The following is a 21,968-nucleotide window of genomic DNA, read 5'->3' as shown; positions in this document are numbered from 1 at the left end:
CAGGATAATATGCTTTAACCAAATCAGAAGAGATCCCAAATCGTGAGACAGTAGAAAGAGGATAAAAAGAGGTTCAGAAAGAAAGAAAAAAAAAAAAAAAAAAAGAAGGAAAGAAAGAAAAGAATTAAAAAAAGAAAACCAATAAAGAAAAGTATAAAAAAGAAAAAAAATATATATATAAGATAAAATTGTTAAAAAACGTTAAAAAAGAAAAGGGTAAAAGTTAAAAAAATTTTAGCAGAAGAAGAGAAAAAAATGAAAAAGAAGAAAAAAAAATTAAATTAACTGCTAGACTAAAGAATCATAGGGAAAAAGCCATGAGTTCCATGCTTTGCTTTCTCCTCCTCTGGAATTCTGCTGCTCTCCTTGGTATTGAAACTGCACTCCTTGGTAGGTGAACTTGGTCTTGGCCTGATTTTTTGTTGATATTCTTGGGGAGGGGCCTGTTGTAGTGATTCTCAAGTGTCTTTGCCCCAGGTGGAATTGTACTGCCCTTACCAGGGGCCAGGCTGAGTAATCCGCTCAGGTTTGCTTTCTGGAGCTTTTGTTCCCTGAGCACTTTTCGTAGAGTTCCAGATGATGGGAATACAAATGGCGGCCTCCTGGTCTCTGGCCTGGTAGAGCCGAGAGCCCGGGGCCCCACTCAGTGCCCCCTCAGAGAACAGCGCCCAGTAAATCCCGTGTCCTTGGCCTCCGGCCACGCCCCGAGCTCACCGAGCCTGTGACCAGTTCAGGGTACCCCCTACCTGTGAGCTCACTGTCGGCTCTGTCTCTGTAGCTGGCTTCCCCGTTCTAATACCTGTGAGCTCTGCAGCACTCAGACACTCCTGATCCTTCTGTGACCCTGCGGGACCTGAAGCCACGTTCACCCCGCGTAGGCTTCACCCCGGTTTAGCCTCTGGTGGGATGTCCCTCAGTGGAACAGACTTTTAAAAGTCCTGATTTTGTGCTCCATTGCTCCGCCGCTTGCCGGGAGCTGGCCACTCCCCCCGGGGTCTATCTTCCGTCGCTTTGGATTCACTTCTCCGCCAGTCCTACCTTTCAGAAAGTGGTTGATTTTCTGTTTCTAGAATTGCTGTTCTTCTTCTCTTCGATCTGCCGATGGATTTGTAGGTGTTTGCAACTTTAGATAAGCTATCTAGCTGATCTCCTGCTAGCTGAAGTAGTCTCAGCCTGCTACTTTTCTGCCATCTCGACCCCTTCGTGGTCTTAATATTTTTCTGTTGATTTAGTTTCTTTCATGATTTTGGAAACATTGAGATTTATTTTTGGATCAATTTCAGTAAAATTTTTTCCCTGGATTGTGTTCAATTTAGCCAGTTTCAAAATTTATTTGCACCAAGTTGTACATAATGTTCTCACAGTATCTCTTTTGGAATCTCTGTTTCAACTGTACTTTAAAACATATTTGAGACACTTTGAGCAACAGATGTAGGTTTGCCGCAAACTTTGTGAAGGTGTACTTATGTATAGGAAATCACAGGGGATTTTTAATTCTTTTTTCTGTTTTGTTCAGGTAGTTTTAGCAGACAATATATCTACCTTCTTCTCTGAATTGTTTGGGAGAGGGGGTTTGTTTGTTTGTTTGATTGCTTCTTGTTTATCTTTTCAGGCTCTTCCCTTTCAGGGGGCTTGGGTTTCTGCAGTTTCTGTAATCCAAACTCCCACTTAAAGTTGATTAAAGCCCAAGGCCTCATTCATAATAGTGTCCCATATGCAGACTGAATGACATCGTAATAGCTTGTTTACCCTTCTGGAGTCCTGGTTTCAAACCATTTCTAGATTCAGGGATTCCCCCTTACTTTTCTACCAACTAATACATTCCATTAATGAATGCTTTTATTTTTTGATTCAGAACTTTTGTGTGTTCTGTACTTGGAGGGGAGGTCTGGCTATGACACTCCATTATAGTACCAGAAATGGAAGGCTTAGAAATCTCTTAAAATACGGCATCTATTAAGAAATAGCTGGGGCACTCAGGTGGCTCAGTTGGTTCAGGGTCTTCCTTTGACTCAGGTCATGATTCCGGGTACCTCAAATCGAGTCACACATCAGGCTCCCTGCTCAGAGGGGACTCTGCTTCTCCCTTTCCATCTGACCCTCCCTCCTGCTTTTGCTCTCGCTTACTCTCTTTCTCTCAAATGAATGAATGAAAAGTTTTAAAAAAAGAGATGGTTAAGTATATTAGAAGCTGTTTTTGAGAATAGAGTTATTTAATGCATAGCTAATATTTTTGAAATTTTAAATTCTCTTTTACGAAAAGAGAACCAAGCTGCTAATGTAAGCTAAAGAGTATATTATAGCACTATCTTACACAAAATGAAATTATAGGTATTTGACCCATATAAAACCCAGAAGGGTAAAAATACATATGTTTCCCGCTTATAATATGAAGTTACAGATAATGTCATAGATAGAGCAGATTTTCAAGAAGATAAACAAAACATGTTTTTTTTTAATTTTACTCTTACTGTGTATACACCTGTACAGCTATTACTGGTGTTCATGGATTTAAAAGAAAATTTCAGTTTAGTCTCAAGGGATTATAGAGAAATCTGAGATGTCCCAAGTCGTATAATAATTTTTGAAAATGGGTTGGCTGTAGAAGACTGTTTATATACTTGAATGGGAAGATGGTTAAAACAAAGTGTGAGCATTAAATTAGAAATCTCATCTTTTTAGCTTTGCATATTAGTATTCAATTTGTCTGTAATTTAAAAATATGTATACTACCAGCCAGGGGGATCTAGCAGGAATGTGAATATTATGCACTTACTAAAAATTAAATAAGGATAAAATGTATTAAAAGTTTTGATTTAAAAAATGATAATATTGTTTTCCAAGTAAGAAACCATAATCCGATTTGATTAAATAGTAGAGAGAGATTTAAAAAAAAAAAAACCTTCTGCAGGGCAGAGGTATATTAAAGACTTTATTGAGTCTTGGATTTAGGATTCTAATTCCCAATAATAATACTAGCTGTCACTCTGAACATTCATTCAGTCATCTTAAACAGCTTAATTCAATTCTTTTATGTAAAACACCATGGGATAGTCTATTAAAATATCAACATTAATATCTTTTTTGGAAGGAGTGTAGACACACTTTAATTAGGAAATTTTTCTAGAGATTTTAAGATTTAGAAAGGAGGAACTGTATGAGATACTCAGTATAAGAGCTGAGAGTCAGATTTTGACATAAACAGGTTACGGAGGTGTCAGGGTACTGTTTTCTGTGAGGGCAGTTCTCCTGGATGGTAGAGGAAACTCACAGTTTTACAATGTTTGGGGCTTTGCATATTACAACTGGGAGTTTCTGTAATAAAGACGTGATAAATGATTTTTTTTTTCTTCTCTTCTCTTGAGGAAAGGGAGTAAATTTCTCAAGTTATTTATCACAAGAATACTAGCAAAGAGCAGAAGGTCTCTGATATTTTGATATATTATCTGTTTTTACTTTATCACTTGGCTTAGTCTGAGTTTTACGGTTTTACAAATAAGCTTTGGTGGTTTGGAAAACTGGTATATGTTACCTCATTTTTCTACTTAAGTCCAATTTTGAATAACCTGAGTATTTTCTTTTTTCTTTTTTTTTTAAGAGTTTATTTATTTGACAGATAGAGATCACAAGTAGGCAGAGAGCCAGGCAGAGAGAGAGAGGAGGAAGCAGGCTCCCTGCTGAGCAGAGTCCGATGTGGGGCTCCATCCCAGGACCCTGGCACCATGACCTGAGCCGAAGGCAGAGGCTTTAACCCACTGAGCCACCCAGGCGCCCCAACCTGAGTATTTTCTAAGGATAGCTTCGAGTCATGTTCACCCTTAGTGGTTAAGATTGAAGAGTATCATCCATATTTGTGGGAGTGTTAAGAATAATTTCAAATAAATGAGTTTCTGTGAGGATACTAATTAATGATTTTGCACAAATCTTTATATCCTGCATTTTTTCTTATCTTTAGTCACAATGATATATTTAAGACTACTTTGGCCCTTGATTTCTATTATTTGGGAGCACTGATACGGGATTTCTATTATTTGGGAGCACTGATATCTCTTTTGCTGTTACACATTGGGACAATCATTTTGAGACACTTTTTGAGGACAGGTGATACAAGCACTACAGTCCATCTTGGCCGTGCCTCGTTGCTCTCTGGTGTGAGTCTAGAAGCAAGAGGTTATGTGGTACTTTGCTCAGAGGCCTACCATGCTTTGGTTGTGGCTACTGGTTCTCATTCCCAAGTTGAAACTAGAGTAGATATTTACTTTTGAGGTTTTAAGTTAAAAGGTTGGTACACTTAAAGAAGTGTATCCTAACCTCAATCCTGATTTGGTAGGAAAAATACAAGTTCTCTGTGAGTTTTGAAAAACCTGACATGAAACTAGTCTGAAGGTCAATATTATTTAGGACTCACAGATGAGATATACAGATTTATGTCTCTAAAACCATATAATCTGGGGTGCCTGGGTGTCTCAGTGGGTTAAGCTTCTGCCTTCAGCTCAGGTCATGATCTCGGGGTCCTGGGATCGAGCCCCACATTGGGCTTTTTGCTCAGCAGGATGTCTGTTTCCCTGCCCCCCATCTGCCTGCCTCTCTGCCTACTTGTGATCTCTCTTACTCTTTGTCAAATAAATAAATAAAAATCTTAAAAACAACCACATAATCTAATCATAACTTCTAGATGGTAATATTCATTAATGATTAATAAGTGTCCAGGGGATGTGTTTGTTGCAAAAGATCCTGTAATGGCCTCTGAGAATTCCCTGCCGTGGCCCAATCTAGTTAAGATTAGAGCCCCAGGAGAATAAGCCAGCCCTTCTCTTACACTGCTTGATTGATATGATAAGGTCATTTTAGTGCATTGACCCTTCTGATTCTTCCTGTTTATTTTACCCATCTGGGTAGTAGCTTCCTTTCACTGTTTAGAGGTCAGACTTTCTGAATTGTATATTTAATTCTGTTAAATGAGAAACAGCGTTCTTTGTTTCAATAACTTTTTCATGTGATGTAAAAATGCCTCAAGTATTTTCTGCATAGCCTTTCTCAAGAACTCTTATCTGGTGACCTGTAACATCAAAAAAGCAGAGGCAATTAACCTCCCTCTTTTTCTAGTTGTTAATAGTCAGCTGTAAGTACAGAAGAAAATAATTTCAAATGATAGTTGCCCAAGATTTGTGCATTATAAAAGATAATTGGTATTTATTTTTGGAAATTTCATATAGTTATTCAATAGATAATTGTTCTTTTCTCTCATTAGCATGCATAAATATTTTTCACTCACATACTTTATTCTTAAAATTTATATTTTTACTTATTATTTCTTTTTAAATTCCCTCTTTGTCTAGTATTAACTTTGCTTTTGCCATATTCAGCTTTAGCTGCTGAGTTGATAAAAATTACTATCAAAAATTAATGTATAGAGGTTAATGTAAGGTGTAAAATAGTGTCACAATATATTGTATTTGAGATGTACTTTATTTTTATTTTAGAAGCAGATCTCTTTTTTATAAAATTAAATATGAACTTTAGGATTTTCATTATTTTTCTTACCTTAAAACTAGCTTCAGGAGTGTTTAATTCTGCTTTGAGTTTTGCTTTTGTTAGTCTGGATTTACTTGGCAATGAAATAAATTCTCAGTGGCATTCCCAGAGGTACTGAGTACAGGAAGATGTAATATAACAGTGATTATCTAATTGGTCATTTTTTCTAATGGATGATAATGAAATATCATTCCTTATCCATAATAATGTACTTTCCAGGATATATACCTATTATTTCATTTAATTGTCTCAGTCATGCTAGAGTTTAACTTGGGCAAGCATTGTTCCACCTGTTTCACAGATGAGAAATTAAGAGAGGCAGAACGCTTAAGGAGAAACAGCATAGTGAAGAGTGCAGACTTTGCAGTAAGAGGTAGGCGTGGGCATTGATCTTAACCCAAACCATTAACAGCTGTTTTCATTATCCTTATTTTAGTGTTGTCACAAGCCCTCAGAGCTCTCAAGTTGCTGAAGTTGCTGATGTGTATATTGATCAGATGGTTCTGCTGTGTGGCCCAGAGTATGTGTAGCATACCTACCAGTACTGGCACACATTTCTTGTTTACTAAATTACCGCTTTTACTGTTGCTGATAAATAAAAGAGTCAGGTAATTTACTTCTGTGTATTGGAATCTCATTGTTAACAGGACCAGGACTAAAGCTTAGGTTTGGGAAATATTGTCTTACACTTCCACATCAAAATTCTTTTTAGTGGGGGTGCCTGGGTGGCTCAGTTGGTTCAGCATCTGACTCTTGATCTTAGGTCAGGTTTTGATCTCAGGGTTGTGAGTTCAAACCCTGTGTTGGGCTTCATATTGGTATATGTGCTGCCGAAGCGAGCACTTGGGCTTCATATTGGGTTCCAGGCTTGGTGCGGCGTCTACTTATTTATTTTTATTTTTATTTTTTTAGATTTTGTTTATTTATTTGACAGAGAGGTAGAGAGAGAGTGCACGTAGGCAGAATGGCAGGCAGAGGAAGAGGGAAAAGCAGGCTGTCTGCTGGGCAGGGAGCCTGATGTGGGGCTCGATCCCAGAACCCTGGGATCATGTCCTGAGTTGAAGGCAGCCACTTAACCAACTGAGTCATCCAGGCGCCTCATGTCTACTTATTTAAAAAAATAATAATAATAAAATTGCTTTCAATGACACATCCTTGGAAACTGACCTGGGGCCATTTGAGGGCAGGCTCTTTCCTAATGGTGATAGGATTCACTGTGAGATAAAGTAGATGATGAGATTGGATTATAGGAGAAAAGAAGGGGATTAAGAGACAAACCATAAATGACTCTTAATCTTACAAAACAAACTGAGGGTTGCTGGGGGGAGGGGGGTTGGGAGAAGGGGGGGTGGGGTTATGGACATTGGGGAGGGTATGTGCTTTGGTGAGTGCTGTGAAGTGTGTGAACCTGGAGATTCACAGACCTGTACCCCTGGGGATAAAAATACATGTTTATCAATAAATAAATAAATAATTAATTAAAAAAAAAACCTAATAAAAGAATTCACTTTTTCCACACTGGAGTTTACAACTCCTGATAAGTTGTATAAAAACTCTTGTCCTCTCTAAGCGTGTTTTTCATCTTCAGAGCTGAGCCAGACTCAGATAGTACCAGTCATGACAGAAACAAGGGATTCTTTTGGACATATCAATTTCTGACGAAAAGTCGTAAGCACCTCAACCACTTTTTAGAATTTATTATCCGTCTAAAGGTGCCCATTGAACAACTTCATGGACTCAGTCTGACTTCAGGAGAGATCAGTCAGATAGTGAGGAAACTGTAAAAAGCCCCCTCTGAATTGGTATGTTTGTAAATAGGGTGACTCTCTGTGGCATGCTGATTATATATTCACTGAGTGTTTTACTGCCTACTTTTAGCAGCATGAAAAGGGTCTATTTGTAAGATCTGAGAAGCTCAGGGAAGGCTCAGGTGCTTCCAAACTGTTTCCCCTTTCCAGTCCTTACACTTGTAAATGCGGTTGTATTTACTGTCATTTTACACAGTACTGTGGGTTAGTTAATCTGAAATTTTGCATTGTGGTTAGAAAGGATTTAGGGGCGCCTGGATGGCTCAGTGGTTTAAAGCCTTTCCCTTTGGCTCAGGTCATGATCTCAGGGTCCTGCCCTGCATCAGACTCTCTGCTCAGCGGGGAGCCTGCTTCCCCCCATCTCTCTGCCTTCTTCTCTGCCTACTTGTGATCTCTGTCAAATAAATAAATAAAATCTTTAAAAAAGAAAGAAAGAAAGAAAGAAAGAAAGAAAGAAAAGGATGTAGAGCAGATTTTTGTTTTGTTTTGTTTTAATGGTGGACAAAACAAAACAAAAATGGGAAAAATTCCAACCACAGATGAGAAGTTAATGAAGGCAGGTTCAAAGGAGACCCAGCAGCACAGATCAGGAATGGTATTGGCAGCAGACACTAGACTATGGATGTGGGCACTGCTCATTGCAAAATCGGGACTATGGTAGGGATTATAGATGCTAAAATGCTAAGGAACAACTTAAATGTATTAAAACAAAAAGCCTGGACTGAATTGAGTTAGATATTATAGTGAGTTACAGTGTTTTCAAGACAGCATGAACAGATTATTGGAATACTAAATGTTACCTTGCCATTTTCAATAATTTCCTTAATAAGAATAAATTTAGTTCTAGGTCTCCAGTAACCAAAGATGAAGAACCAAGAGAAGTAATTGCATATTATTAAATTGCTCTAATTATAATTACATATAAATATATATGCATTCTGGTGTCCTATGAATCATAATCTTTATATTATGTCCGCTTATGTCTAGTTAACCTTTTAACTAGATAGTTTCTTTTCTTTTACCCACTTAATAATATATTCTTTTTAATAATAATCCAAGGCTTAGTTACTTTAGGAAAAATAAATTCTTACAGGTTTATAAGGGCTTTTGTCTCCCTGGAGTCATGTAATTTGACTATCAAATAATGAGTAAAGAGCCCAGGCTACAAATGTTGACCCCCTTACAATCTTCACTAATGAAAGGAGTGTAGTTAAAAAAACAAAACAAAACACATATTCACATTTATCTTAAGTTCCATGCACTTAGTGGCTATTTTTGTTTGTTTGTTTGTTTCCTTCTGCTTTTTGCTTTTTTCTGTCTCTGTTAAAATGAGAGAGTTTAACATAATTAACCTTTATAATTTAAAATGATACTTAAATTATATCTTTGGTTATACCATTTTGGGGAACACACGGAAAGTCCCGGTATCCCACTGTGATTATAAGCAAGGGCCTGTAGTGTTAACTTCCAAGTCTGGCTTGAATAATCCCAGGCTCGGTTTCCTCAACTAGTATCAGCTTGGTGGTAATCTCCTGTGTTATGTGAATTAAAGGAGTATATATATATAAAGATTAGCCTAGAAATAGGCCTAGAGCCTAAGTTGGCAGAATTCTTATCTGATGCATGAGGCACTCCTGTATTTATTTTCTTTCACACCTAGTCTGGCTTTGATATCTGGTGAGATTTCATATTTAACCCTTTTAGGTGGTAGCATTCTGGTTTCCAACAAGTCACTCCTATTTGAAGGAAACAAAACTTGGGGTTTATCACCTTATTTTATGTGGTTAAATGTTTCAGTTTTGCCATATCCTTACATAGAACTCATGACTTTGATATAGGACCTAAAGATCTATGGGAAAGTTCTATGGTAAAAATAAATGCTAACTTAGGGCAGAAATCAAAAGTGAGAGTCCTGACTGGTTTTGGTGGTTGTGTTCAGTGCACCAATGAGATGAACATGCGGATAAGATAACCCTCAGGTGTGATGGTTGATCTAGACCTGAATGGTAAGTAGCTTCATTTAAATAGTAATATTGGAAGTCATTCATCTTAGCTAATTTTTGAAGTATTATATGCCCAAATCATAAGAAAATTATTTTAGCTTTTATAATAGGCAAACATACATGTCTTCAGACTTCTGGTATGAAGTAAAAATATCCTTGAAAAAATTGCTCTAATCTCCTCCATGCATTGATTTTGTGAAATATATGAAGAGATAGGAAATTGCAGTAGAGTAAGTTTAAAGTTAGTCTGTGAATTTAGAAATACTATGTATTTGAATGAGGGTTTTAAAAAAAAAAATTGGAGATATTTGTTGCTGTAGATCACTTAGCATTTCTGGAGGGAGCTCACATTTGATTTTCCCTTTAGAACAACTTTAGCAAGATGGGAATACTTAATTGTTCTTCTGCCTTTCAAGGAAAATAAAATAAACTGTGGCAGATTGTGGGCTAAGTACAAGAGGAGCTTTCATTGTGAATTAAGGTCAAGTTTCTTCGTAAGTGGATACCTTGTAGATGCAGTTGAATATCAGTGTGAAGGGCCCTTGAGATAGAAGAGTTATTCCTACTGCCTCACTTCCTGATATTTTAGCAGAAAAAAATTTGATTTCTTTTTGAAAATAAAATAACTTCAGAGGTTAGATTTTCTAAAACTTAGTGATACCTAGAAGCAGCTGTTTGCTTTCCCTTCATATAATCATCATCTATGCTTGGTCTTAGGAATTAATCATATACTTGTTAAACAATGCTTTGTAAAATCTCTCTTCCGTGCAAGGCATCTACAGGCCACTTACAAGATCTTGATTAATGTATGGAAGTCCCCAGCATCCCTGAGGAACAACCCTTTGATTACACAGACTATGTTCTATTTCCAGTAAGTTAACTGGAAAATGGGACATTTAAAATTACATATGCAAATAAATATAAAACAATAAATTGGCATTAATTTTTCTGTGGTATGGAAAATACATTATGAAATATGGGTACAGGATAGTTTTTTTTAAATTAACATATAATGTATTATTTGCCCCAGGGTACAGGTCTGTGAATTGTCAGGCTTACACACTTCACAGTACTCACCATAGCACATACCCTTCCCAATGTCCATAACCCAACCACCCTCTCCATACTCACCTCCCCCTCTCAACCCTCAGTTTGTTTTGTGAGATTAAGAGTTTCTTATGGTTTGTCTCCCTTCTAATGCCATCTTGTTGAATTTTTTCCTTCTCTACCCCCAATCCCCGCACTTTACCTCTCAAATTCCTCATATCAGGGAGATCATATGATAATTGTCTTTCTCTGATTGACTTATTTAGCTCAGCATAATACTCTTTAGTTTTATCCATGTCGTTGCAAATGGCAAGATTTCATTTCTTTTGTTGGCTACATAGTATTCCATTGAATATATAGACCACATCTTCTTTATCCATTCATCTTGTTGATGGACATCTAGGTTCTTTCTGTAGTTTGGCTATTGTGGACATTGTTGCTGTAAACATTCAGGTACACATGGCCCTATGTATCACTACATTTGTATCTTTAGGGTAAATACCCAGTAGTGTGATTGCTGAGTCATAGGGTAGCTCTATTTTCAACTTTCTGAGGAACGTACATGCTGTTTTCAACTTGCATTCCCACCAATAGTGTGGGAGAGTTCCCCTTTCTCCACATCCTTGCCAGCACCTGTCATTTCCTGATTTGTTAATTTTAGCTATTCTGACTGGTATGAGGTGGTACCTCATTGTGGTGATGTGGAGTGATGTGAAGCACTTTTTCATGTGTCTGTTGGTCATCTAGATGTCTTCTTTGCAGAACTGCCTGTTCATGTCTTCTGCCCATTTTTAATCAGATTCATTGTTCTTTGGGTGTTGAGTTTGATAAGTTCTTTATAGATTTTAGATACTAGCTCTTTATCTGATATGTCATTTGCAAATATCTTCTTCCATTCTTTCAGTTGTCTTTTGGTTTTGTTGACTGTTTCCTTTCTTGTGCAAAAGCTTTTGAACTTGATGAAGTCCCAATAGTTCATTTTTGCTCTTGTTTCCCTTGCCTTTGGCGATGTTTCTAGGAAGAAATTGCTGCGACTGAGGTTGAAGAGGTTGCTGCCTATGTTCTCCACAAGGATTTTTATGGATTCCTGTTTTCACATTGAGGTCATTCATCCATTTTTAGTCTATTTTTGTTTGTGGTGTAAGGAACTGGTCCAGTTTCATTTTTCTGCATGTGCCTGTCCAGTTTTCCCACCACCATTTGTTGAAGAGACTTTTCTATTGGACATTCTTTCCTGCTTTGTCAAAGATAAGTTGATCATGGAGTTGAGGGTCTATTTCTGTGCTCTCTCTTCTGTTCCATTGATCTATGTGTCTGTTTCTGTGCCAGTACTATAATGTCTTGATGATGACAGCTTTGTAATAGAGTTTGAAGTCTGGAATTGTGATGCCACCAACTTTGGCTTTCTTTTTCAACATTCCTCTGGCTATTCGAGGTCTTTTCTGGTTCTGTATAAATTTTAGGATAATTTGCTCCATTTCCTTGAAGAAATGGATTGTGTTTTGATAGAGATTGCATTAAATGTGTTGAGTGCTTTAGGTAGCATGGACATTTTCACAATATTTGTTCTTCCAATCCATGAGTATGGAATGTTTTTCCATATCTTTGTGTCTTCCTCAATTTCTTTCATGAGTATTTTGTAGTTTTCTGAGTACAGAATCTTTGCCTCCTTGGTTAGGTTTATTCCTAGCAATCTTAATGATTTTGGGTGCAATTGTAAATGGGATTGACTTCTTAATTTCTCTTTCTTTTGTCTTGCTGTTGGTATATAGAAATGCAATTGATTTCTGTGAGTTGATTTTATATACTGACACTTTGCTGTATTCCTGTATGAGTCCTAGCAATTTTGGAGTGGAGTCTTTGGGGTTTTCCACATAAAGTATCATATCATCTGCAAAGAGAGAGTTTGACTTCTTTTTGCTGATTCGGATGCCTTTTATTTACTTTTGTTGTCTGATTGCTGAGGCTGGGATTTCTAGTACTATGTTGAATAGCAGTAGTGATAATGGACATCCCTGCCGTGTTCCTAACCTTAGGGGAAAAGTTCTCAGTTTTTCTGTATTGAGAATGATATTTGCTATGAATTTTTCATAGATGGCTTTGATGATATTGAGATATGTACCCTCTACCCCTATACTTTGAAGAGTTTAGATCAAGAAAGGATGCTGTACTTTGGCAAATGCTTTTTCAGCATCTATTGAGAGTATCATATGGTTCTTGTTGTTTCTTCTATTAATGTATTGTATAACATTGATTGATTTGGGATATTGAACCAACCTTGCAGCCCTGGAATAAATCCCACTTGGTCCTGGTGAATAATCCTTTTAATGTACGGTTGGATCCTATTGGCTAGTATTTTGGTGAGAGTTTTTACATCTGTGTTCACCAAGGATATTGGCATGTAATTCTCTTTTTTGATGGGGTCTTTGTCTGGTTTGGGGATTAAGGTAATGCTGGCCTCATAAAATGAGTTTGGAAGTTTTTCCTTCCATTTCTATTTTATGGATAAGTTTGAGGAGAGTAGGTATTAAGTCTTCTTTAAATGTCTGGTAGAATTCCCCTGGGAAGCCGTCTGGCCCTGGGCTCTTGTTTGTTGGGAGATTTTTGATGACTGCTTCAATCTCCTTACTGGTTATGGGTTTGTTCAGGTTTTCTATTTCTTCCTGGGTTCAGTTGTGGTAGTTTATATGTCTCTAGGAATGCATCTCTTTCATCCAGATTGCCAAATTTACTGGTGTATAGTTGCTCATCATATGTTCTTATAATTGTTAGTATTTCTTTGGTGTTTGTTGTGATCTCTCCTCTTTCATTCATGATTTCATTTATTTGGGTCTTCTCTCTTTTCTTTTTGATAAGTCTGGCTAGGGGTTTATCAATCTTATTAATTATTTCTTTCAAAGAACCAGCTCCTAGTTTCATTGATTTGTTCTATTGTGTTTTTGTTTGTTTGTTTCTATCTTCTTGATTTCTGTTCTGATCTTCATGATTTCTCTTCTCCTGCTGGGTTTAGGCTTTCTTGGCTGTTTTTTCTCCTGCTCCTTTAGGTGTAGGGTTAGGTTGTGTACTTGAGACCTTTCTTTTTTCTTGAGAAAGGATTATATTGTTATACACTTTCCTCTCAGGACCACCTTTTTTGTGTTCCAAAGATTTTGACCAGTTGTGTTTTCATTTTCATTTGTTTCCATGATTTTTAAAAGTTCTTCCTTAATTTTCTGGCTGATACATTCATTCCTCAGTAAGATGCTCTTTAGCATCGATGTATTTGAGTTCTTTCCAACCTTCCTCTTCTGATTGAGTTCTAGCTTCAGAGCATTGTGGTCTGACAATATGCAGGGAATGATCTCAGTCTGTTGGTACTGGTTGAGACCTGATTTATGACCAGGATGTGATCCGTTCTGGAGAATGTTCCATGTGCACTAGAGAAGAATGTGTATTCTGTTGCTTTGGGATGGAATGTTCTAAATATATCTGTCCAGTGTGTCATTTTAGGCCTTTATTTATTTGTTCATCTTTTGCTTGGATGATCTGTCCATTTCAGTGAGAGGGGTGTTAAAGTCTCCTACTATTATTGTATTATTGTTTATGCGTTTCTTTGATTTTGTTATTAATTGGTTTATATAGTTGGCTGCTCCCATGTTAGGGGCATAGATATTTAAAATTGTTATACCTTCTTGTTGTACATACCCTTTGAGTATGTTATAGAACCTTTGAGGATGATATAGAGGTTCCTCATCTCATATTAGAGTCTTTGGCTTAAAATCTAATTGTTTTGATACAAGGGTTGCCAACCCAGCTTTCTTTTGATTTCCATTAGCATGATAAATTGTTTTCCACCCTCTCACTTTAAATTTGGAGGTGTCTTTGTGTCTAAAATGAGTTCCTTGTAGTAGCATGTTGATTTTTCTTTTTAATTCATTCTGATGCCCTGTATCTTTTGACTGGGGCATTTAGCCCATTTACATTCAGGGTAACTCTTCAAAGATAGGAATTTAGTTCCATGGTATTGTGTGTAAGGTGACTGTTACTGTATATTGTCTCTGTTCCTTTCTGGTCTACTAGTTTTAGGCTCTCTCTTTGCTTAGAGGACCCTTTTCAATATTTCCTCTAGGGCTGGTTTGGTGTTTATAAATTCTTTTCGTTTTTGTTTGGCCTGGAAGCATTTTATCTCTCTATTTTCATTGACAGCCTAGCTGAATATATAGTATTCTTGGCTGCATGTTTTCCTCATTTAGTGCTCTGAATATATCATGCCAGTTCTTTCTGTCCTGCCAGGTCTCTCTGGATATGTATGCTACCAATTTTATATTTTTACCATTGTATGTTACAGACTTCTTGCCCTGACCTGCTTTCAGGAATTTCTCTTTGTCACTAAATCTTGTAAGTTTTACTAGTAGATGATGGGGGTGGGATCTATTTTATTGATTTTGAAGAGTTTCTCTGTGCCTCCTATTTTTGCTGCTTGCTCCCTTTGCCATATTAGGGAAATTCTCTACTGTAATTTGCTCCAATATACCTTCTGCCCTCCTCTCTCTTTCTTCTTCTTCTGGAGTCTAAATTCTTATATTGTTTCATCTTATGGTATCACCTATCTCTCAAATTCTCCTCTCATGATCAGGAGTTGTTTGTCTCCCTTTGCTCAGCTTTTTTATTCTCTGTCTTATTTGTTCTTCTATATCACTAATTCTCTCTGTGCCTCATTTATCCTAGCAGTAAGAGCCTCCATTTTTTATTGCACTTAGTTAATAGTTTTTTTGTGATTTCAGCTTGGTTAGATTTTAGGTCTTTTATTTCTCCAGAAAGGGCTTTTATTTCTCCAACAACGTTTCTCTAATGTCTTCCATTCCTTTTTCGAGCCCGTCCACCACCTTGAGAATTGTCATTCTGAACTCTAGATCTGACATATTACCAATGTCCATATTGATTAGGTCCCTAGCCTTCGGTACTGCCTCTTGTCCTTCTTTTTTTTTTTTTTTTTTTTTTTTTCTGTGTGTGTGTGTGGTCAGTTTTCTGCCTTGTCATTTTATCCCGATAAGAATATATGAAAGAGAGAATAAAATATTTAAAGGGTATTAAAGACCCCAGACAAAATGTATGCTAACCAAATCAGAAGAGACCCTAAATCGGGGGGAAAAGAAAGGGGTAAAAAGAAATTTTAAAAATCATATATATATATATATATATATATATATGACTTGTGAATAGAACAAATCCACCCACTTGATTTTGGGTGTATTTTGGTCTGTTAGAAGAAACTGCAATCCAAAATTTTAAGTAAAGAAAACTTATATATACAGAAAAAATAAGAGTAATTATAATGAAGGGTTAGAATATAAATATAAAGATGAAAATTAAAAAAAATTCTAAAAAAGGTATTGCTAAGGTCTTTGGAAAAAAGATAAAAAAGGAAATGGAGAGAATTTGCTCAGGCTGGAGACTAGAAAAAAGCCCTGTGCTAGATTTAGGGTATATTTTGATCTATTAGAAGAAATTGTATCCCAAAATTTTTTAGTGGAAAAACTCTATATGTATACAAAAAATAAAGTTAGATACAATGAGGGATTAAGATATGACTGTGATAATGAAGTTTTAAAAAGATTTTTTTAAAGAAAGGTATTGTTAAGATAAACTAGTTAAAAAATATTAAAAGAGGAAAGAGGAAAAGTTTAAAAAATTAGAATAAGAACAAAATAAAATAAAATAAATTTAATTAACTTTGCAAGAGTAAGGAGTCATGGGCAGAAAGCCATGAATTTCATCTTTGCTTTCCCCTCCTCTGGAAGTACGCTCTTCTCCATGAGTAAACTTGGTCTTGGCTGGATATTTTTGCTGATATTCTGGGGAGGGGCCTGTTGTAGTGATTCTCAAATGTTTGCCTGAGGCAGAGTCGCACTGCCCTTGCCCTCATCCAGGCTAAGTAACCTGCTTGGGTTTGCTCTTGGGAGCTTTTGTTCCCTGAATGCTTTCCGTAGAGCTCTGGAGGTCTGCTATGAATATGGCGGTCTCCCAATCTCCTGCTGGAGGAGCCAAGACCTCAGTGTCCCATTCCTCAGTGTGCCTTCAGAGTAAAGCAGTCAATTACTCCCGTCTCCTTAGTCTCCAGCCCCACTGTGAGCTCACGCAGCCTGTGACCCAGCATTTCTGTCTCTGGCATACAGCCCCATTTGGGGTCTCCAAACTCAGTAAATTCGTGCCGTGCTGCTCTTCTGGCAGATGAGGGTTGGACTCCCCAGATCTGCCACTTGTGGGGGTCCCTGCTTAAGGAGCAGTGGCCCGACTTTGCCACAGATCACAGTTTGGTAAGGCCAAGGTGAGAGCCCCTCCTCGCTCTTTCTCTGTAGTCGGCTTTCCCGCTCTGATACCTGTGAGCTCTGCTACACTTAGATACCCCTGATCCTTCTGTGACCCCATGGGATCTGGAACCATGCTTTCCCTGTGAGGGCTCCATCCCTGCTTAGCCTCGGGTGCAACGTCCCTCAGTGGAACAGACTTCTGAATGTTCAGATTTTGTGCTCTGTTGCTGCACTGCTTGCTGGAGGTGGTCTCTCTCCCTGCATCTGTCTTATTGCTCTGGATTCACTTCTCTGCTCCTCCTACCTTTCAGAAAGTGGTCAATTTCTTCTTTCTGGAATTGCTGCTTTTCTTCTCTTCCATCTCCTGTTGGGTTTGTAGGTGTTCGGAATGGTTTGATAATTGTCTAGTTGAACTCCTGCCACCTGATGTCATCTCAGTCTGCTTCTCCTCCACCATCTTGACCAGTTACCTCTGGGATAGCTGTTTTGTTGTTGTTTCTGGAGTGTTTTTGTTGTTGTTGTTCTTTTTTGTTGTTGTTGTGTTTTGCCCCTAGCAGTTCTGAGGGGATGATTCATTTGAATAATTTGTTTTCATATTATTCTTTAGCCCTCAATTAAATATGTAAAAATTCTGAGTATTATGCTATTCTACTTTATATTCAAACTAAATATTGAAGGCATGAGATAGCATTACATGTAAATAGATTCTGATGCCTGGAAACTAACATATCTTCGTTCTTCCTGGTCAGTAACTTTTTGCTACTTAGGGAGTTAAGCACAGTTTTCTTGTCAGTGAATTGGGTATAATAATATATCTTTTCTTTTTTTTTAATTTTTTATTTTTTATGAACATATATTTTTATCCCCAGGGGTACAGGTCTGTGAATCACCAGGTTTACACACTTCACAGCACTCACCAAAGCACATACCCTCCCCAATGTCCATAATCCCACCCCCTTCTCCCAAACCCCCTCCCCCCAGCAACCCTCAGTTGTTTTTGTGAGATTAAGAGTCATTACAAAGCTGTCATCATCAAGACAGCATGGTACTGGCACAAAAACAGACACATAGATCAATGGAACAGAATAGAGAGCCCAGAAATAGACCCTCAACTCTACAGTCAACTAATCTTCGACAAAGCAGGAAAGAATGTCCAATGGAAAAAAGACAGCCTCTTCAATAAATGGTGCTGGGAAAATTGGACAGCCACATGCAGAAAAATGAAATTGGACCATTTCCTTACACCACACACAAAAATAGACTCAAAATGGATGAAGGACCTCAATGTGTGGAAGGGTATAATAATATATCTTAAAGGTTTCTTTTATTAGGTTAAGCTCTGGACACTGACAAGCATATAGCAAGCTTTAAATAAGCGAAAGCACTCTTTATTATTTTAATTATTACAGTGAATTTTTAAAATTCTTTCTCTGCCTCCTCTGCTCCACTTTTTCATCTACCTTGTCTCATAGGGCTAGAAGAGAAGTCCATGGGATGGGATAGCAGTCGCCTCAAATGAGGGAAACTTCTGATCATATTCATTTTGTAAAACAAGTATAAAATGAGTACTCTGAATATTTTCAGATGCTATTGGAAAGAACTTTTAAAAACTACACTGAGATTTTAGAATAATTACATTTCTTAAACTTCAAATATTATATTATCTCCAGAGCTTAAAGTGTGAATTGGATTCATGTGCACACACTGTCTATTAAAATACAAACTTTCAAAGCATTGTGTATTTTTTTAGGCTTCATAATTTCTTGGGTGAATTTTAGTGATTTTATTCTAGTAAAACTGTACTTCAACAAAAGGTACATTTATGAAATGAATGTATCACTGAAGTATATGGGCCTAAACATGTAAAAAAATAATGGAAGTGACATTAAATATTAATGAAAATGTAAGATCTTTATGTTCTGTTGGTCCAAAGTGTAATTACCAAGTGAAAATTTGAAGATAATCCCAGACATCTGTTTCTGATTGTCTTAGTACAAGAAAAAGTTTAGTGACTGTTAAACCCTTTATTCCTTGAGTAGGATATAGGATAACCCCATCTCTATTTTAAAAGAATGTGGGATGTGACCTTAACTTTTCTTTTCTCTCTTCTTTCCTTTCCTCCCCTCCCCTCCATTTCCCTTATGTTCCCTCTACCACCCCAAACCCAGTTGCAGGGAGCTAGATTAATTATATTCCTAGGTTCATGGCCAGTTTGAGCATGGCTGGGATGATTCCTGCAGCTTTCCTCTCTTCTATTCCTGTGATTATTCCCTTTTATCTCTATTCCTAACTTCTTTTTTCCTTTGCACCATGGACAACTGCTCTAAAGTACTTGATTTGCGTCCTTCAATTTATAATCTATCTTTGTAAACTGTGTAGTGATATTTTGGGTGGGAATGAATTTTTAATATATATTTCTGGGTCTGTGACACAGAATGCCTCTGATGTTTTGATTCTTTGTCAGCTTTCTGAAGTCCTTTCATGTTACAGTGTTTACAGGGAATTTGCTGGTCCTCATTTCTGCATTTTGATCTCTAAAGTGTATGTCCCATGTGCTACTCCCACGACAATGACATGTTGATTTCGTTCCCAGTGTCAGCCAATACTAAGAGGCTCTCATTAAACACCCTCTTACATGTTCTCTGGGAGTGGGATTGCTGGTTAGGGCTTGTCCTGGGCTTAGTGATTCTTGTTGATTGCATGGAGTTCTGTCAGATGGCCCTACAGGACTACTCTCACAGTCTTACATGGCCACTAACAGGATACAGGGCCTTCCCCCACAACCCAGCAGAACTTGGCTTTATCCAGTTTTCTAAATATTTCCAATCTCAAATCTTATTGTAATAACTTGTGTTTCTCTGGGTTATTGAAGAATTTGAATACTAGTTAAAATGCTTTAAATTTTTTGTTTTGTTTCCATTTTTGTTCAAATCTTTTGCCCACTTTTTTTTTTCTGTTGTATTTCTATCATTTTCTGGTTGCTTTGTTAGTTTTTTCTTTAAAGTACAGTTTCTTATTTACATTTTTTGAAATATCTTCTCCTAGTGTATGAATGCATATTTAACTTTGTCCATATTATCCCTCAATAATTAGAAGTCCTTAATTTTGAGATAATCAACTTCATAATTTTTAAAAACCTTTTGAGTTATATTTAGATGTCTTTTTAAGAAGTCTCTTTTCCTTCCACAGAGAAATTCTCCTAAATATTCTTGTTAGCTTTATCTTTTCGCATTTAACTTTTAAAACTATCTGGAACTTACCTTTGTATATGGGTAACTATGGTATAAAAATCGTTTTTTATTTCTCTTATATTATGCTTAGAAAAAATTTGAGTTTATTAATAAACAATGTGAAAGTATTGATTGAAATTATATAGAATTTATAGATTAATTTTGGAGATTTGACATCTTTATAATGTTAAATTGTCCCACCAATGAGGCTTGGGAAATTTCTCTGTATTTTTCAAGTTTTTGGCTTGGATACTTCCAAATAGTCAGACTAACTAGATTTAAAAATTGATCTGATATAACAAAGTTGACTTGAAGTGATCAAATTTAAGTAATAGAAAAAAAAAACTATCGCTGCACTGATTAATTCTATAGGATAATTATATAGATGTGAAATCATAACATTAACCTTTAAAATGTACTTTTTATAGTTCCGATTAATGTGTTTTTCTCTCAACCATATCTGTGGTAGCTAAATCTTCAGTGGTTTTTTAATTCAATGATTTTTTGCACTTTTGTTTTATCATTGAAAAATGTTAAATGAATAGCTTCTATGAAAAGAATTAGTATTTATTTGACAGCTAGTGGCATTTTAAAATTTAGGTCAGAATTCTGTAGGGCAGTTTTATATTTTTAGAAGTGATGGTTATATTAACATTGAGCTTTTGTAGCCTTGATGCAAGAATCAATCACATTTAAATTAGAATAGTGACAGCAGTTTTCATACCAAAAAACAAAACAAAACAAAACAAAACAAGGGTACAACAATTTTAGTGTAAATTTTGGTAGCTCTTACCTTAAATAAAAAAATAAAACCCAAAATTTATTTTGGTAAATAAATTCTATTTTGTGAAGAATTATAAAAGAAAAGGGATTTTGATGCCTTAAACTTATGAGTAAGGAGAACAATGATTGGGCGTGATACCAGAATGTTCACGGCCAATGTGAGATGTATTATTGAGCTGGTGAAGGTGGCCCTCAGGGTGACCTGCCTCCTTTGCTGGATGCCTGGGAGTCATGATCTGCCTGTGTTCTCCTTCAAAACACTGAAAGAATAGACTGGTAGGATGGTAATAAAAGAGCATGAGGAAAAAGAACAAGGCAGGGAAGATATTGAAAAGGAATTGTTTCATATTTGAGTATGATGAAATCCTCCATCAATGTCTTTCAGCCAAAGACATTCAGGAACATATTGATAGTAAAGAATTTGGCTTAATTACTACTCTCATTGAGGGAACATTACACTGTGGGGATCCTGAGGTTATATCATAAGATTTGAATTTAGGTTGGGTGATTTGGGAGAGGGTCTAAAGGAGCAGGACTCTTCTCTAGGTTGGATGCTAGAGCAATTCTGTGACTGGATAAAGAAGTCATTCATTTAGCAAGAGAGAGGGATGTTTGGTATTTTGTGGGTTTACTGCGGTCTTTTTCTTTTTTGTGTTTGGTAAAATTATGAAGTAATCTTGCTTTGTCTCACTTATAATGGATTCAAAATAATCTTTTCTCAAATTGGTATTCTGTAAGAATGTGTAGGGACAATTAAAAAAAAAAAAAAAGTAGCCTGATTGTGAGTGTCTGAGTTCAGGACATCAAAGTCTACCCTTCTTCTGCTTTCTCTCTTCCTTCCTCTTTCATCCATAAGTAGATAAAATTGTTTTAAACATATATACTTAATTCGGGAATTTTCTTTTTTCATTTCCCAGGCACCTAGGGCAATGACTGAATCATAAGGATGTGAGAGACTTCTAGGCGCACAAAAAACAAGAAACTTGGCTTCACATTGTGGCTTTGCCTCAGATAGCCTTGCCAGGGATTTTTTAAAATTCTGGGTTGTGTTCTCACTTTGAAGTAATCATCTCCCCTGCTGCCTGTCCCAGTGGGGGCCACCTTCAATCCTTTGCTTTTTACTCTTCCCCTTAGCTGGATTCACCAGTCTTTGCAGGGCTGGCTCCCTTATCTTTCCGCCCTTAGACATCACCTCCATTTCCTCCTTTCTAAGATAATCTCTGTATAAATTCACCTCATCCCCTCCATCTTACATGGCTATTTTGTTAGCAG

The 21,968-nt window shown here is 36.8% G+C and overlaps 1 protein-coding gene and 1 non-coding gene across 3 annotated transcripts in view; both read left to right on the top strand.

Annotated features, from left to right (window-relative positions):
- TMTC2 (transmembrane O-mannosyltransferase targeting cadherins 2) overlaps positions 1-21,968 on the top strand; it is a 435,623-nt gene that overhangs the window by 215,892 nt on the left and 197,763 nt on the right. The gene's annotated exons all lie outside the window — the stretch shown is intronic.
- Positions 20,790-20,939, top strand: LOC132020934 (U12 minor spliceosomal RNA). Its single transcript, XR_009405152.1, has one exon. It is a non-coding gene; the product is annotated as a U12 minor spliceosomal RNA (small nuclear RNA).

Source organism: Mustela nigripes, chromosome 6, assembly GCF_022355385.1.
Source record: "Mustela nigripes isolate SB6536 chromosome 6, MUSNIG.SB6536, whole genome shotgun sequence".
Classification (NCBI taxonomy): Eukaryota; Metazoa; Chordata; class Mammalia; order Carnivora; family Mustelidae; genus Mustela; species Mustela nigripes.
This window is presented reverse-complemented; position numbering and strand designations above follow the sequence as displayed.